General features: G+C 34.7%; 1 protein-coding gene across 1 annotated transcript in view; it reads right to left on the bottom strand.

Moving 5' to 3' along the window:
* HS6ST3 (heparan sulfate 6-O-sulfotransferase 3) overlaps positions 1 to 15,156 on the bottom strand; it is a 771,050-nt gene that overhangs the window by 221,550 nt on the left and 534,344 nt on the right. The gene's annotated exons all lie outside the window — the stretch shown is intronic.

Here is a 15,156-nt window from a genome sequence, read left to right as displayed (position 1 = left end):
AATCCAGATTTTACAGAACACATCCTTTTGAAAGTGCAGTTCAGCATGTTCCTTTGTCCTCTCAATAGCCTTCTGCAATTTGCAGCTGGATCCAGAGAAGCATCAGACTCAAGTTTAATCTTTTGTCATGACCATCAGTGGCATTTGGCAGGATTATAGGAGGCATGTAATATCCGGTCAGCTCTGTTATTTGATCTTAGCAGCTGTTCGTGCTAAATGCCCATATTCATTCATTGGGAATTGCAAAATGGCAACATTCTATCTTTCATTTTTCATTTATTAGTTGAAATTACTTTTATAAAGAAACATTCCCACATCTACTATTTAGATACTTAGTGGTATAGTTCATTTAGGAAAGTCAAAATAAATGTTTATATATTTCTCCTTTATTGACTAATTTTCAATATAATGATTTGATTTCCTATTATCTTCCAAAGATGAATAATTCTTTTGTTGTTTTTAAATATCATTATGAACTCAAAGATTTTAACATATTTGATGGGCTTCAATCTACTGCAACTATCATTATTGAAGCTCAAATTCAGTTGGTAAGTTTTAACATGGGTCTAACAGTCTCTGAAAGCTTCCTTGATAGCTACTGTTACAAGATTTTCCGAGCCCACTTTTTAGGCCATATCAGTGTTTCTAGACTTTTTCAGTGCACAGAACTGGGAAGTACACATTTGAAAATAAAATTTCTCTTGAGGTTACTTACTTTGATGATTCACATTCAGATTCAAATTCCTGACTTAATTTTTTCTCTAGCACACTGCTACCTACTTTCTTCAAAACCAAAAATCTGGTTCTCAAGGACACGGGATGTTACACCCAGACTATCCCATAATTATTCATTAGTTTTTTCCATATTACATATATAATAGTCTCAGAACCTAACAATAATACCTCCACCAATATGATTAGTGAAAACATTAAAATACAGGTTTACTTTTCCATTCTCCTCCCATTTGTAAAGTGCTTACACTGTCTGTACTCTCAGTTCATATGGCCATCACATACCCTCTCCTTTTCTCCCCATTTACTTTAAGCTCTACAAGTAACTACTTATTTAATGTTCTCCACCAGTCCTTATGATGTCTCTCTAGTTATTCTGCTTGTCTCAAGCCTGTTCTCTAATAAATTCCTCAGGAAGTGCTTATAGGATCCGAGTTCTTACATATTGGGGACAGTTTTCTTGTGTCCTTTGCTAGACATTAGAAGGCTGTATTTTCTGGAAATAAAATCCATGTCTCGTGTGTTTTTCCCTTGAGTATCTTACATATGTTTCTTCATTTTCTTTTGGTATAAAGCATTGATGGTGAAAGGTGTGGCAATTATCTAATTTTCTTTCCATTGTAAGTCATTTTTTCGCTTTTGTTTACATAGCCAAATGATTTTTTCTTTTTCTTTGAAGCCCAGTAACTTTATCACCATGTTTTGGTGTTCACAATTCTAAGTCAATATTCTTAGGGATGTGATGCACTCTTTTGGTAGGCAGCTTCACATTTTCTTAGAAAAGATTTTTGAATTTGCATTTTAGTGTTTGTTCTGTTTCCTTGCTTCCAAGTTTCTTCCACAGGGATTCCTGCTATGCATATATTCAATTTTTTGTCTTGTCTTCAACATTTGTCATTTTCTCTTGAATCTTTTTTATTGCTTTCTTGATTTTTGAGTTTTAAATTTTTCCTCTTATTTTGTCTTCATTTCTTTAAAGATATTTATCTGTTATATGTATTCATTCTTGTCTTCCTTGCAGTTAGTCTTAATTTCTTTTTCTTTTATCTCTGTTCTTTTTTTAATGATTTCAACTTTTATTTTAGATTTAGGAGATACATGGGCAGATCTGTCATTTGGAAACACTGTGTTTCACTGAGGTATGGGGTATGGATGATCCTGTCACTCAGGCATTGAGCACAGCACCCAATAGGCAGTCCCTCAGCCCTCACTACCTCCCTCCCTCCATGTCACCCTCCTCCAGCAGTGTCTAGTATCTATTGCTCCCATCTCTATGTCCATGTGTATTTAATGTTTAGTTTTCACTTGTAAGTGAGAACATACACTATTTGGTTTTCTGTTCCTGTGTTAATTTGCTTCAGATAATGGACTCCAGCTGCATTCATGTTGCTGTCAATGACATGATTTCATTCTTTTTTAATGGCTGCATAGTATTCCATAGTGTATTATGTACCACATTTTCTCTATCAAGTCCACCACTGATGGGTATTTAAGTTGATTCGACATCTTTGTTATTGTGGAAAGTGCTTCAAATAACATACGAGTGCATGTGTCTTTTCGGTAGAGCTATTTATTTTCCACTGGGTACATACCCAGTAATGGGATTGCTGGGTCCAATGATAGTTGTGTTTTAAGTTCTTTAAGAAGTCTCCAAACTGCTTTCCACAGTGGCTGAACTAATTTACATTCCCAACAGTGTTTAAATATCCCCTTTTCTCCATGGCCTCACCAGCATCTGTTATATTTTGACTTGTTAATAATAGCCATCCTGAGTGGTATGAGATGGTATCTCATTGTGGTTTTGATTTGCATGTATCTGATGACAAGTGATGATGAGCATTTTTTCATGTGTGTTGGCTGCTTGTATGTCTTCTTTTAAAAAGTATCTGTCCCTGTCCTTTGCCCATTTTTAATTTTTTTTTTTTTTTTTTTGCTTGTTGATTTGTTTAAATTCCTTACAGATTGCAGATACTAGTCCTTTGTTGGATGCATAGCTTGTGAATATTTTCTCTGACTCTGTAAGTTGCCTGTTTACTCTGTTAATAGTTTCCTTTGCTGTAAATAAGATCACCAAAGAGAGATTGTTGTTTTTTTTATATTGAACCATTTGAAATTAAATGAGTCATTTAACTTTTCTGAGTTTCTTTTTTGCTTGGTCTTTAAGTTTTAATGGAAACTTTTCTTGAAAAAGTAGGCAATATATCATTTACTTTACATATTTGGATGGAATAGTCCTGATTATACTAGACACTCTGGTTACCAAAATGGAGAAAAATGGATGTGGGTGATCATATGAACAATGTGTGGGGACCAAGAGACTTAGGACATGTAAGTATGTAATAATTAACAGAAAGCTCTATGAAGTAAATAAATAGTTATGGCTTTAATTCACCTACTCCAACAGAAAAAAAGATATAAAGAAAACCTGACGGGATTAAAGTGTGTGCCTCTAAGGTGGTTTACCTATTTTAGGCATCATGATTAGTGCATTAAGTCGTGATTTTCGGCATTTAGGCATTCTTTCAAAATAATATATATTATAGGCTCCTATAATCCATAGGAATATTTTTACTTATTATTCACCATTCTTTCTGCACAACATACCCCTTATCTTTAAAAGGAATAGTATATCTCCACTGATACGTAAGAATACCCTGAGGTCCCAGAACTGATAAGAACTGGAGTGGAGCCTTTGCAAAATCCGTTGATAAATTATTTAGAACTGACTGAGCTGGAAAACCACTAGAAGAGAAAATATTTGGTAAATGATGTAGAAATCTTAGAAATCATCAATACTGGAATATTTTAAAGCCCCTTCCCCCTTTCTTTTTCACCTCTCACTACATCAATCAGGTCTCCAAATGTCTGAACCCACTGGTCAAATTCTATTTCAGAGAATCTACCTGTGGAAGTGGCACAGCAGGCATTAAAGATGCCATTAAATAGACATCTGCTCCCAGACACGTGAACCTTAAATGGCCCGAAATCATATAATGTGCCATGCCAACTTAGGAGAAAAAAAAAGACAGAGGCAATAAAGAAGAAACAAAGTAAAAATACACTTAAATGAAATTTTTATTTAAATGTGTGAAGATGTGCATGTGCATGTACACACACACTAATATGCTCAACTTGTTTTAGATTCATGGCACTGAATCAGAATTAGAATACTATAAGCTCAATTCTGATAATGGCATATATTTTACATTATTGTTAAAGAACTAATCATTATACTCTTCTTAACAGTGTTATATTATCATTGATGCCATTTACATCTCTGCAACCTTTGATCATACAGAGAAAGGTTCTTCTCTGGTTATTTCAAAATAGGCCAAAACAAATGTATCTGATAAAAAAAGATATACATCAACCAATATGCATTGTCATCTCAAAGAACTGAAATTCTTTTTCTAGCATTCAGACCCTAAAGATGTTCTCAGCACCTCCATTTCCAAAATACACTTGAAATTAATGGAAATTTGAATTATACCCACTGACTGTATTTTTAAAAATATTTTTACAAAGTAGAAAATTGTTTCCACTCAGTAAAAATGATGGATTATTCTATAGTGTGAAAAAATTAATGAGCAGATGGAATACCAACCCATTATTCATTAAAATATTGCACTGGGTTAATTCAGCAAATAAAATTGGAGAATAGAGCAGATGGCCATTTATAGTTCTCTTGATTTCTTAAACTACTTCTTTACAGCCAGAACTGCTCCTATATTTAACTTGAAATGCACAGCTCTTACCATATGCACAGTAAGCAAGCATTCATGTGACCTCATAAACTTTTCATATAAAACAGCAATGATTTTTATGATTTAGTTAAAGGAACACTATACACTTACAGAGTAAGTCATTCCCATATCCCCAGTATTCTGTAGATAATTTAAATTTCCTAGCCTCAGTAGATCCTTGCCACCATTATCTGATCTGAAGTAGGTTGATGTAGTCACATGGGTAAAATTTCACAAAATAAAGTGATCAGCTTTGTTATAAACTGAAGTATGCCAAGAATACATTAAATTATTACAAACTAGTCCCAGTCTCTCTTAAATCAACACTTTTCTTGTTTTCATCATAACATGATTGTATACGTTATTGCATTAAAAATATTCTCTTCTATATAGAGCAATCTACTTCTCATGCAAGTAAACTGAATCAACGATTCTGGAAAACTGTTCAGCAGAATCTATTGCAACTAAACATACACATACCCTATGGCTCCAGCAATTCCACTTTTAGGTATATACCCCACAGAAAAGAATACATATGCCTACAAAGTTTATGGATATGAGTATTTATAGAGACACTATTTGTAAAAACTCATACCAAAAATAACCCAGATATAATCAAGAAATACATTGTGATGTATTTACATAATGGTATAATATAGGCAATGAAAATGAATGAACTACCACAAGAAAAACAACATAGGTGAACATCACAAACATAAAGTTGAGCAAAAGAAGGCAAAGACAAGAACAAATACTGTATAATTCAATTTATATAAACTTCAACAGAAATCGGCATCGTGGTTGATTCAGGGGAAAGGTAGAAAAAATGGGGGACAAAAAGGGGCTGTTGAGTGTCTAGCCATGCTCTTTATCCTAATATAGGTAGGTGGCTGTTACATGGGTAGAGTCCCATTGTGAAAATGCATTGTGGAGAAGGGCAGAGCAAAATGGCAGAGTAAGATGCTCTAGTAATCTCTCCCGCATGAAAACATCAACATTAATAATTATCCATGCACAAAAATACTTTCACAAAAGCTAAGAAAGCCAGGTGATACAGCATAGTTCCTGGCTATAGCATGACAATAACAAAAGACACATTCAAGAGGGTAGGAAGGACAATTTTACATTAAACATGTCATCCCTCTTTCAAACCCAGGAAGTACACTGCAAAGAGAGATACTGTCCACTTGAAGAAAACAGAGAGAGCTGAGCAGAGGACTTTACCTTGGACTCCAACACTGGGCCTGGTACAGTAAAATCCAGCACCAGGCAGAACCCCCACAACCCCATAATCCAAGATAGTACTCACATACATCTGTTCTAGATCCACTGTGGCATAAGGAGAGACCACGCAGCATCGGGCTTCAGGATAGCGTGGCAAACTTGATCTCTGAGCCACACTACTGCTGGGACAACTTTAGTGGGCCCGTACTCCAGAAAGCCCTCAGCAGCTCTGGGCATCTGGTGTGCCCCAGAGCAGCACTGGCCACATCTAACACAGGCTTCTGGTAGTGCTGCACTAGCTGCTGCAGCGCCGAGGCATCTGACCTGCCCAAGCACCACACCTGCTATAGAAGGCCTCAGACATCTTGTGTGTCACAGAACTGTGCTGGCTCAGGGATTTCCCAGCCAAAATCAGTGTGTGAAGAATGAAATAAGTACCTATTATTAAAAATACACAGACATCATGATAACAAAAGATCAAGAACAATCAGGAAAACATAACATCACCGAATGAACAAAAATAAGATGCCAGCAACTGGCCACAAAGAAATAGAGATGGATACACTGCCTGATGAAGAATTAAAAAATAACTGTTTTAAGGAAGCTCAGTCAAGTACTACAACAACAACAACAACAACAACAACAACAACAAAGATACAGATTCTGTGAAATGAGGGAAACAGGACTTCTGCCCATCACTAGGGTATTGCATATGTCCACCTGCTTCAGCCACAGCTGGTTTTTACCTGTGGGCACCTCCTACTTGGGTGGAGGCTGACCTGTTCAACTCAGTTTAAAAAACACTGGGAAAAAATTTAAAACTGCACACCACTGTTGAATGAATATACTTCATGAGACCTCGGCCATTCTGGCTCCACGGGAGACAGTTAACCTGCTCACACACCCAGCACATCACTGCTATAACCAGAATCTCAGAAAGCCAAAGATTCTCCATAAACAAGGAACTTATACAGAGTCTTTGCCATGGAAAGCACCCAGATCCAAAACTAGGTGACCATAAACTATACATACTAAAGTCACATCCTCAAAAGGAATTTTTTTAAAATCCAGTTGAATCAAAACTAAATTCAAAAATAATCAGAAGAAATAGCCTACCAAAATGAGAAGGAACCAGAAAAATAATTCTCGTAATATGAAAAAAAAGAGTTCTATGACACCCCCAAAAGATTATGCTAACTCTCCAGGAGTGGATTCAAATCAAAATCAAATCAGACAAAGTATCCAAAATGCATATTATTAATTTGCTCAATGAGATCCAAGAAAAAGTTAAAACCAACATAAAGAAATTAAATAATTCAGGATATGAATAAAAAACATTAAAGATATATATGTAAAAGAGAATATAAACAGAACTTTGGGAAATTATAAACACAGTTTGGGGATTACAAGATACAGTGGAAAGTTTTAACAATAGACTAGACCAAGTAGAAGAAAGAATAAAGACAAAGTTTATAAATTAACCCAATCAATCAAACAAAAAAGATTAAAAAGAAATGAATAAAGTCTCCAACAGCTATGGGGATCTATTCCTGGGGGAGAAGAAAAAGTTAAAAGTTTGAAAAAAACGATTTGAGGGAATAATTGAGGAAAACTTTCTTTGTCTTGCTAGAGATTTAGATATCCAAACACAAGAAGCTCAAAGAACTCCTGGGAGATTCATTGCAAAAAGGACATCACCAAAGCATATAATCATCAGGCTATCTAAAGTCAACATGCAAAAAAGAATTCTAAGAGTAATGAGACAAAAGCATTGGATAACTTATAGGAAAAACCTACGAAACTAATAGTACACTTCTTAGTGAAACCTTCCAAGCCAGAAGGGGTTGGGATCCTATCTTTAGTGTCTTCAAAAAGAATAACTGTCAGTCAAGAATTTTCAATGTGGCAAAACTAAATTTCACAAATGAACGAGAAACAAAGCATTTCCCAGACAAATGCTGAGGGAACTTGTCACCACTAGAGCAGCCTGATAAGAAATGCTAAAAGGAGTTCTAAATATAGAAACAAGGTCATTACACACCAGTATAAAAACACTTGAAAGCATAAAACTCACAGGGCTTACAAAACAGTAACACAATGAAAAAAACAAAGCAACTAGATAATAACCATCATTACAACGGGAGCAGAACCTAATATATCAATACTTACATTGAATGTAAATGGTCTAAATGCCCCACTTAAAAGCTACAGATTGGCATAATGAATTTAAAAAGCACACCAAATATATGCTGTCTTCAAGGGACCCAATTAACTTGTAAAGATTCATGTAAACTCAGGTCAAAAGGTGGGAAAAAATATTCCACACAATGAAAACCAAAAGGGAGTAGGAATAGCTACTCCTATATCAGAAAAAAACAGACTTTAAAACAACACTGTAAACAAAGACAAAGAAGGTCATTATATAATAATAAAGAATCAATTCAACAAGAAGATATAGCAATCCTAAATATATATGTACCTAACTCCAGAGCTCCTAAATTCATAAAACAAATACCACTAAGTTTACAAAAAGAGTTAGCAACACAATATAGTGGGGGAGTTCAACACTTTACTAACAGCATTAGACACTCTACTGACAGCATTAAGTCAGAAAGCCAACAAAGAAACAATGGCTTTAAACTGGAATCTAGAACAAATGGCCCTAACAGACATTTACAGAAAATTCTATCCCAAAATTGCAGAATACACATTCTTCTCATCAGCACATGGGGCATTTTCCAACATAGACCATATGATAAACCAGAAAACAAGTCTCAATAAATTTTTAAAAATCAAAATTTTATCAAGTATCTTCTCAGACAACACTGGCCCAAAATTAGAAATCAATTCCAAGAGGAACTCACAAAAGTATACAAATACATGGAAATTAAATAATCAGATCCTGAATACTCTCTGGGTCAACAATGAAATCAGGATTGAAATTAGAAAATTTTTTCAAAACTAATGACAATAGTGAAACAAGTTGTCAAATCTCTGGGATACAGTGAAAGCAATATTAAGAGGCAAATTTATAATGTTAATGCTTCATCAAAAGGACAGTAAGATCACAAACTTACAACATAACATCACACCTCAAGGAACTACAGAAACAAGTGCAAAGCAAACCCAAAGCTAATAGAAGAAACAACAAAGATGAGACCATCAGTAAACAAAATTGAAACAAAAAATACAAAGGACCAATGAAACAAAAAGTTGATTATTTGGAAAGATAAAGAAAATTGACATACCACTACTTAAATTAACCAAGAAAAAAAGGAGAGAAGACTCAGAGCACAATTAGAAACTAAAATGAAGACATTACAATTGATACCACATACAAAAGATCATTTGAGACTACTATGAATAACTCATATAAGTGCACACTAGGGAATCTAGAGAAAATGGATAAATTCCTAGGAAGATGCAATCTTCCAAGCTTGAATCAGGAAGAAATAGAAATTTTGAACAGACCAATAACAAGCAGTGAGAATGAATAAGTAATTTAAAAAATCTCCCAACAAGAAAAAGCCCAGGACCAGAGATTCACAGTCAACTCTACCAGATATTCAAAGAAGAATTAATACCATTCATACTAAAACTATTCCACAGAGTTAGTATCACCATGATGCCCAATCCAGAAAAGGACAAAAAGAAAGAAAGAAAGAAAAAACTACAGACAAATATCCAATCCATGATGAACATTGATGGAAAAATCCTCAAAAAAATACTAGCAAACTGAAACCAACAGCATATCAAAAAGACAATTCACCAGGATTAAGTAGGTTTCATCCCAGGGATACAGGGATGGTTCAACATACACAAGTCAATAAATCTGAACACATAAACAGGATGAAAACCAAAACCATATGATCGTCTCAATAGATGCAGAAAAAAATTGATAAAATCCAGCATTCCTTTATGATAGAAACCTTCAAAAATTAGGAATAGAAGAAACATACTTCACAATAATAAAGACCATATAAGACAAATCCAAAGCTAATATCATACTGAAATGGGAGAATGTTGAAAGCCTTGCCCCTAAGAACTGGAGCAAGACAAGGATGCCCACACTCATCACTTCTACACAACATAGCTCTGGAAGTCCTATCCTGAGCAATTGGGCAGTAGGAAGAAATAAAGGACATCCAAGTTGGAAAAAAAGAAGTCAGACTATCTGTTTGCTGACAATATGACCTTATACTTAGAAAGATCTAAAGACTCTTCCAAAAGACTCCTTGATTTCATGAATGAACTCAGTAATGTCTCAGGTTAAAAATCAATGTACACAGATCAGTAGTACTGTTATACACCAACAATGCCAAGATGAAAATCAAATCAAGAAACCAAACCCTTTTACAATAGCTACAAAAAATAAAAAATAAAATGCCTAGGAATATATTTAACCAAGAAGATAAAAGATCACTATAAGGAGAAATACAAAATACTGATGAAAGAAATCATAGATGGCACAAATTGGAAAATATTCCATGCTCATGGGTTGGAAGAATCAATATTATGAAAATGACCATACTGCCCAAAGCAACCTACAATTTCAATGTAATTCCTAACAAAATACCCAGATAGATCATTGTTCACAGAATTAGAAAAACAATCCTGAAATTTATATAGAACCAAAACACAGCTCTAATAGCCAAAGCAATCCTAAGAAAAGAGAACAAATCTAGAGGCATCACATTATCTAACTTCAAATTACAATACAAGGTTATGGCAATGAAAACAACATGGCACTGATATAAAAGCAGACACACAGACCAATGGAACAGGACAGACACAGAGAAATAAAGCTAAATATGTACAACGAACTAATCTTTGACAAAGCAGACAAAAACCTACAATGGGGAAACAACTTTCTATTCAGTGAATGGTGTTGGGAAAATTAAATAGCCACATGCCAAAGGATAAAACTGGATCCTTATTTGTCACCAGATACAAAAATTAACTCAAGATGGAATAAAGACTTACATCTAAGATCTTAAATCATAAAAATTCTAGAAGAAAACTTATGAAAAAATATTCTGGATATTGGCCCATGCAAAAAAATTATAACTTAAGACTCCAAAAACAAATGTGAAAATAAATAAATAGGATATAGCCAAACTGAAAAGCACAGGAAAAGAAATAATCCACAGAGTAAACAGACACCCTACGGAAATGGAGAAAATATTCGCAAACTATACACTTGAGAAAGAAATAATATCCAGAATCTACGACAACTCAAATCATCGAGAAAAAAAATTAAATAACCTCATTAAAATGTATGGAAATAACATGAACAGACATATCTGTTCATGTTTTTCTCAAAAGCAACTATACAAACGGCAAAAAATATGAAAAATGCTCAAAGTCACTAATCATCAGGAAAATGCAAATTAAAACCACAATAAGATACTACCCTCACCTAGCCAGAATGACCTTTTTTTTTTTTCTTTAACTTTTATTTTACGTTCAGGGGTACATGTGCAGGTTTGTTACATAGGTAAACTTGTGCCATGGGGTTTGTTATACAGATTACATAATCACCCAGGTATTAAGCCTAGTATGCATTAGTTAACTATTTTTCATGATCTTCTCCCTCCTCTTACCCTTCATCCTCCAATAGGCTCCAGTGTATGTGTTCCCCTCTGTGTGTCCATGTGTTCTCATCATTTAGCTCACATTTAAAAGTGAGAACACGTGGTATTTCATTTTCTGTTCCTGCGTTAGTTTGCTAAGGATAATGGTCTCCAGCTCTATCCATGTCCCTGCAAAGAATATGCTCTCACTTTGTTTGTTTGTTTTCTATGGCTGCATAATATTACATGGTGTACATGTGCCACATTTTATTTATCTAGGCTATCATTGAGGGGCATTTAGGTTGAATCTAGGTCTTTGCTATTATAAATAGTACTGGAATGAACATATGCAAGTGTGTGTCTTTATAGCAGAAAAATTTACATTCCTTTGGGCATACATTTAGTAATGGGATTGCTAGGTTGAATGGTATTTCTGTCTTTAGAACTTTGGGGAATCACCACACTGTCTTCCACAATAATTGAACAAATTTACACTCCAACCAACAGTGTACAAATGTTGCTTTTTCTCCACAACCTTGCCAGCATCTGTTGTTTTTTGACTTTTTAATAATAACAGAATGGCCATTATTAAAAAGTCAGAAAATGACAGATGTTGACATGGATGTAGTGAAAAGGGACAGCTTATACACTGCGGCTGGTGACGTAAATTAGCACACCCTATATGGAAAGCAGTACAGAGATTTCTCAAGGAAATAAAAGTAGATACACCATTTGATCCAACAATCGCACTACTGGGTATCTACCTAAAGAAAAAGACGTCATTACATCAAAAAGGCACCTGCCTGCATATGTTTATTACAGCACAATTTACAATTTCAAAGATACTGTATCAACCTAAGTGCTCATCAACTGAAGAGTTAATAATGAAAATGTAATATACACACAGCATGTATATACACACACCACGGAATATTACTGAGCCATTAAAAAAAAATCAAAATAATGTCTTCACAGCAACTTGGATGGAGCTGGAGGCCATTATCCTAGGTGAAGTAACACAGAAATGGAAATCCAAATACCATATGTTCTTATGTATGAATGAGAGCTAAGCCATGGATATCAAAAGACATACAGAGTGATATAGTAAACGCTGGAGATTCACAAGGGGAGAGGGTGGAAGGTGAGCAAAGGATGAAAAATGATCTTTAGTACCATGTACACTATTTGGTTGACAGGTATACTAAAAGCCCTAACCTCAGCAATATACAATTCATCCATGTAATCAAAAACCACTTGTATCTCCAAAGCCATTGAAATAAAAAAAAATTGTTTTAATTCAAAACAGGGAAACAATAAATGATAAGAATAAGAAATTGAATAGAGAGCTTGCAATTAAAAAAAAAATCAAACAGAAATCCTAGAACTGAAAAAAATATAAAAGAAATGAAAAATGCAATAGAGAACATCACAGCAGAATTGATCATGGAGAAAAAGTACCTGTGTACTTGAATACTGGTTATTTGAAAAAATATAGTCAGAAGAAGAAAAATAAAAAAGAAAGAAAAGGCAGAAAGGATTCATGAAACAACATAAAAAAAGTAAACAGTCAAGTCATAAGAATGTAAGAGGGAGAATAGAAAGACAAAGGGCTATAAAGCTTATCTAGAAAATTAATAGCAGAAAACTTTCCAAACCTGGAAGAAGATGTAAATATCCAGGCTGAAGGTCACCAATCAGATTCAAACCAAATAAGACTACCCTAAGATACATTATAATCATACTGTCAAAATTTAAAGAAAAAAAAAGAGAGAAAAAAAAATTCCTGAAAGCAGCAAGAGAAAAAAAATATATATAAAAGAGTTCTAATACATCTAATACACCTAGCAGCGAACTTCTCAGGAGAAATCTTACAGGTCATGAGAAATGGGATGATAAATTCAAAGCTTTTATCTTTGAATAAAACTTAGCACTTAGCAAGGCCAAGACAGGAGTATTGCTTGAGGCCAGGAGTTTGAGATCAGCCTTGGCAACACATCAAGACTCCATCTCTACAAAAATTAGCCAGGCATGGTGGTGCATGCCTGTAGTTTCAGCCACTGAGGAGGTTGCAGCTGGGGGATCACTTGAGCCCATGAGGTTGATGCTGCAGTGCGGTATGATTGTGCCACTGCACTCCAGCCTGGGTGACAGTGTGAGACTTTGTCTAAAAAACAAAACAAAACAAAAACAACAAAGTTCTAAAGAGAAAAAAAGAAAAACTACCAACCAAATATTCTGTAGCCATAAGACTCTCCTTCAGAATGGAATTAGAAATAAAAACTTTCCCAGGCAAGCAAATACTAGGGAAGTTCATCAGTACCAGAAACGTCTTAGAAGAAATGCTATCTTAAAATTGAAAGAAAAAAGTGATAATGAGTAATGCAAAAATACCTGAAAGTATAAAACTTACTGGTAAAAGTAAGTACACAATGAAATTCAGAATACTCTAACATTATAATGGTGGTGTGTAAATCACTATACCTTTAGTACAAAGGTTAAAAGACAAAACTATTAAAAATAAATATAGCTCTAATAATTTGTTAAAATACAAAACAATAGAAATATAAAATACAAAACAATAGAAATCGTGACATTAAAAATTCAAAATGTGGGAAAAGGGAGTGGTGTAAAAGCATATCTTATGTGTCTGTACATGTGTGTGTGTCAGAGTGTGATCAAAGTTCTCATCAGTTTAGAATAACCTTTTATAGCTACAAGATATATTTTCTAAGTCTCATGGTAATTATATAGCAGAGGTTTATAGTAGATACACATAAAATAAAAAGCAAGGAATCAAACTGTACCACTAGAGAAAATCACCTAGTCACAAAGGAAGACAGAAAGAGAGAAAGAAAAGATCTACAAAACAACTAGAAAACAATGAATGAAATGGCAGTAGTAAGTCCTCACATATGAATGCTCTCTTGAATGTTAATATATTATATTCTCTCTTAAAAAAAAAAAAAAAAAAAAAGACCCTGGCCAGGTGCAGTGCCTCACGCCCGTAATCCCTGCACTTCGGGAGGCCAAGGCGGATGGATCACCTGAGGTCATGAGTTTGAGACCAGCCTGGCCAACATGAAGAAACCCTGTCTCTACTAAAAATACAAAATTAGCCTGGCATGGGGAAACGTGCCTGTAATCCTAGCTACTCAGGAGGCTGAGACAGGAGAATTGCTTGAACCTGGGAGGCGGAGGTTGTGGTGAGCTGAGATTGCACCATTGCACTCCAGCCTGGGCAACAAGAGCGAAACTCCATCTCAAAACAAAAACAAAAACAAAAAAAGATCCAATTATAAACTGCCTAGAAGAGACTCACTTCACTAGTGAGTATACACAAGCATAGACTAAAGGTAAAAGGATGGAAAAAGATATTCCATCCAAATGGAAGCCAAATGAGGACTGGAATAGCTATGCATATATCAGATAAAATAGAATTTAAGTCCGCAAAAAGAGACAAAGAAGTGCACTACATAATGATAAAGGAGTCAATTCAGCAAGAGGATATTATAAATATATATGTACCTCAAAAAGCAAAAAAATTCAAAATAAATCTGAGAAGAAACGAATTATTTTATCAGATAAATTTAACAAAGGATTGAAAAAAGTAAAAAGAATCAAGTAGAAATTCTGGAGCTGAAAAATGAAGCGGGCATACTGAAGAATGCATCAGTCTTTTAATAGTAGAATTGATCAAGTAGAAGAAAGAATTAGTGAGCTTGAAGACAGATTATTTGAAAAAACACAGTCAGCTGGGCATGGTGGCTCATGCCTGTAATCCCAGCACTTTAAGAGACTGAGGTGGGTGGATCACTTGAGGTCAGGAGTTCAAGACCAGCCTGGTCAACAGTGTGAAACCCCATCTCTACTAAAAATACAAAAAA

Source organism: Mandrillus leucophaeus, unplaced genomic scaffold (genome assembly GCF_000951045.1).
Source record: "Mandrillus leucophaeus isolate KB7577 unplaced genomic scaffold, Mleu.le_1.0 Scaffold960, whole genome shotgun sequence".
Classification (NCBI taxonomy): domain Eukaryota; kingdom Metazoa; phylum Chordata; class Mammalia; order Primates; family Cercopithecidae; genus Mandrillus; species Mandrillus leucophaeus.
The sequence above is the reverse complement of the archived record's forward strand: the minus strand, read 5'-3'. Positions and strand labels throughout refer to the sequence as shown.